The sequence below is a fragment of the Manis pentadactyla genome, chromosome 9 (genome assembly GCF_030020395.1).
Source record: "Manis pentadactyla isolate mManPen7 chromosome 9, mManPen7.hap1, whole genome shotgun sequence".
Taxonomy (NCBI): domain Eukaryota; kingdom Metazoa; phylum Chordata; class Mammalia; order Pholidota; family Manidae; genus Manis; species Manis pentadactyla.
In genome coordinates, this window is record NC_080027.1 from 6,844,766 (window position 1) to 6,848,822 (window position 4,057).

At 61.3% G+C, this 4,057-nt stretch overlaps 1 long non-coding RNA gene across 1 annotated transcript; it reads right to left on the reverse strand.

Annotated features, from left to right (window-relative positions):
- Positions 1-630: 630 nt before the first annotated feature.
- Positions 631-3,739, reverse strand: LOC118907318 (uncharacterized). Its single transcript, XR_005022768.2, has 3 exons — positions 1,795-3,739; positions 1,503-1,674; positions 631-1,309 (listed from the first exon to the last, which is right to left on the reverse strand). It is a non-coding gene; the product is annotated as an uncharacterized LOC118907318 (long non-coding RNA).
- Between the last annotated feature and the right edge of the window lie 318 nt (positions 3,740-4,057).

Below are 4,057 nucleotides of genomic sequence, written 5' to 3' on the forward strand. Positions count from 1 at the left end.
GCCACACCCCACCTGTTCTTGGTCCGGGCTCAGCCCCTCTTGAGGACAGGCGAGTTCCTGGCTCACCATTTCATGCTCCAGGGACATTGACAAGGAGGGGAATAAAAGGGGCCTGAACCCATGTGCTTGGAAAAAGGGTCCAATAAACGCAGTGCTGGCCCATACCTGGTGCAGACCCTGAGGCCCCCAGGCCTGCCTCCCCCAGTGCCGGCCCGGGGCTCACTCTTCATCATCGGCGTGCTCGCACCATCAAGTATTCTCGCTGCCGTCTTACAGAGGAGGGAACCGAAGCTCAGGCCATTGTGGAATAAAGCCCCCGTAATTCTGTGCACGCCTGGGCCAGCTGCTTCCAGACACCAACGTGTTGGCCAGGTCATGGGACAGAAGGGAGGGTTAGGAGTCACCCCAGGGAGGACAGCGCAGAGCAATGGGGGTCTCGTCACCATAGGGCAGGTCCAAAGGTGGCATGTGGGAGAACTGGCTGATTCCCAGTCCAGAGCCCAGTGTGGGCTGGTGGCAGGTGGGGCCCAGCCGGTCCCCCCGGGGCTCCTGTGGGAAGTGCTGGGCTCCCGTGGGCTTGAGGAAGGTTTCACAGCACCACCAGAGAGCCCCCGGGATAGCAGCTCTCGGATCAGATCCTCTGGCATTTTTTGAGATGCAAAGAATGCATTGGGGGCGTCGGGGCCCCGCGGTCTTGCTTTCCACGGGGTGCATTGTTTTGCTTCATAACTAAAAGGCAGTGACTCTGCCCACTGCTGGCTGTGAGGGTGCTCAGGACAGGATCTCCATTCCAGCCTGTCTGTGATGGGCAGTGGCCAGGGGAGGGGACTCCAGGCTGGATGTTGTGGGGCCCTGGGAGGACTGTGCCTGGCTGGTTGTGAGCGGAACACCATCCTTCAGGGTCCTGGGGCCTGTGTCCCTGGTGGAGCTCTGGCACCTATATTTTTTCCCAGAACATCCCCAGTTGACTGGACATATGGCCAGAAAGGGAAGTTCATGTGGCAGTGTAGGAGCTGGCTGGCATGGCCCTCCCCAAACACAGGCTGCTGGTACGTTGTTCTGATTTCCCAGGGTGGCTGTGATGAAGTACTACTACCTGGGGGCTTTGAATGACAGAAGTGTCTTGTCTCACTGTCTGGAGGCCACAACTCCAAGATCAAGACATGGCAGGGCCGCGCTCCGCCTGGAGGCCCCAGGGGAGGGCCCTTCCTGCCTCTCCAGCTGCGGGGGCCCAGGCGTCCTGGCTGCAGCCGTGTCCCTCGGCCTCTGCCTCATCTCTGCACAGCCTGCTCCTCTCTGTGTGTCTCTCCTTTTAGAAAGACACCAGTCATTAGGTTTAAGGCCACCCCACTCCAGGGTGACCTCATCTTTGTTATATTGTAAAGACCCTATTTCTAAATAAATCCACCCTCTCCCTCTGAAGTTCCAGGTGGCATGGGTTTTGGGGAGTACGGTCTCCTCTCTGATGGACATCACAGGTGGGCACCTCTTGCCCTTGTTACCTGGTGGATGCCTGAGCCCGTGTGCCCAGGGCCACGTGCTGGACACAAAGAGGGCATGGAGTGCAGGGGCGCAAGCAGCGCAGCAGTGTGGCAGATGGTGGAGTCGGTCTGGGTTCCGGTCTTCTGCTTGGAAGCAGGGCCACCAGGACCCAGGCCGTGTAGTGCCCATGCCCTGTGATGGAAAGTGTGCATTTTACTTGTGCCCAGCCCTCCCTGTTCCAGAAAGGGGCTCCCATGGATGGGGAGTTAACTTTGTGCCAGTTTCTTAGGCGTCCCCCACGCCTGCACTGACCGCCTTTCTGTCTGGGTGCTGACACCACGTCAGCTGGCAGGGCCTCCCGTCCTTCTGGCTTGGCGTCTCCTTGCCCCGGGCCTCTCTGTCAAGTGGCTAATGATGCCTGAGTAAGCAGGGTGGTGTCTTGGGGGATCTTTCGAGACATGGGGATCAGCGGGGCACACTTGTGGGCAGCCCCCTGCCCTGGGCTGTTGTCTGGGCAAGAGGAGCCGGGCCTCTCTTGGTCTCTGGTTCCCTGGCAGCTCGCTCACCGGCACCGAGAGGCAGGGACACCCGGAGGGACTTTCGATATCAGGATGGCTGGTGCTTTTGCCAAGAGCCCCCAGATGTCTGTCTGGTGCAGGCCCAAGCCGACGTCTCAGAGGGCAGCTCCTTCCAGAGAAGCTTTTGGGAAACACCTTTGACAAATGGCTTCATGCAGAGGCCTGGAGGGCTGTGGACCCAGCCCCAGGGTTCCTCCTTGGCTACTAGCCTGGGTCCCTGGACTCAGGGCCATATGGCAGGTTCAGGAACTGAGCCAGTCCCCGACATTCCTGTGTGGCAGCCCCGGAGGGCCCCACTGCCCGTGGCCCCCTCCTCACCTCTGCCAGCCCAGAGCCCCTGGAAGCCACAGTGTGCTTGGGGTGGCAGGGGCACGGGCTTCCTCCCCAGCCAACCTGGAGGCGTGTGTGATGGTAAAACCCCAAGAAAGTGCTGCCGAGGCCCCTGCCCCTTCCCACTGCCACAGGATTGGTGTGGCCACGCTTGACACAACTGCTCTTGGAGTCTGGGGCACGGACGGGGCCTCAAGTTCTGTGCCTGGTCAGCCGGGCTGATGATCTTTAATAAGGCCATCGTGGATGTTTCCTTCTAAGTCCATTTTTAAGGAAATGTTTGCACATCAAGCACTTTCCCACAGCTCTGGGACAATGTGCTGCCCCTTGCCAAAGATCACTTTGCCACCCTCGTCCTTCCTGTAGCTGGAGGTGGGCCTGGAGGCCCGCCAGGCCCGGGCTGCCAAGTCGTCCCCATTGATCATTATCAGGATGCGTTTGATTAACATCTGACACAGAAAGGGGCCTGTACTTGGCTGGCAGGAGCTGCCCGCTGCTGAGGGGCAGGCCATCGTGGGCCCTGCTCTGCGTGTAGGGTCTGGGGGCTGGGGGCTGGCGTGGGGTGGTAACCGGGCCCTCGGGGCCAATGCCACAAGTGAGAGTGCCGGGCTTGGCCATGGCGGTACGGACCAGCCACCTGGTCCTGCTCCGGCTCTTTGAAGCCCTTCCAGTTTGCCCGGCTCAGTACACCCAGCGTGGACCTTCGCATTTCCAGTTCATCCAGATCCACAAAGCAAAGCCAAACTGCCCAGCTGCCCTGAGGCCCAGTGCCCCTGCCCTCTGGGCCTGGCCACCCAGCGAGGCCTCTGTGGGAAGGTGCCTCTGGGTGATTCTCTGGGCCTATAATGACCTCCTGTCTCCCCCACCCCGTGGTGGGGACTGGCCCCCTTCTCACGGTCCTCCTGCTCTGGACCATGTGGAGGCCACAGCTCCTGGGCCAGCCCCTGATTGCTGAGCGGTCAGGGTGGGGACAGCAGCAGTGTCTGGCTACGTGGGGACCTGGCCGCAGAAAAGCAGGTGGGGGGACAGCAAATGGCAGTGTCGGGGTTTCCAGGGAGCACAGCCCTTGGGTGGGAGAAAGGATCTGGGGCGTGGGTGACTGCAAAGTGCGTGTCCAGGCAGAGAGGGAGAGGGGCACCTGGAGTGTGGCTGGGGTGGCGCAGGGAGGCCCAGGGGACCTGTTGCCTGCCCAGAGGGCTAATAACCAGATGGGTAAGGCGTTGAGTGAGTGTGTGAGATGGGGAAGTCCCTCATGTTCTCAGACCTGGAGGTGCTAGAGCAGGAAGGGTGTGGAGACGTTCACGCCGGACCCCTTGTCCTGGGGGAGCCAAGGGCCAGCGAGGTCGGTAGTGGCCCAGACCACCCGAGGAGAGGGCTCCTAGGCTCCCACGCCAAGAGGTCATTGGGGGGGTCCTCGTGGCCCTCGTGGTGTGCGCTCCAGGGCCTGGGGTGCTGTGTCCATGCAGGGAACGCGGAGGAAGGCCCTGCCATGTGTGCTGTTTGCTGAGCCCCAGGGCTTACTGGGCACCAGCCTGGGGACTCAGGGTGAGCCCGGCGGGTGAGCGGTGCTGCTCCAGACGACTTGGCCTCTTCCATCTCAGCTCCTGTCTGTGTCGTGAGACGGGACCCCCACTTCTCAAGGCTATGGGAGGGTCGCACCTGGTCAT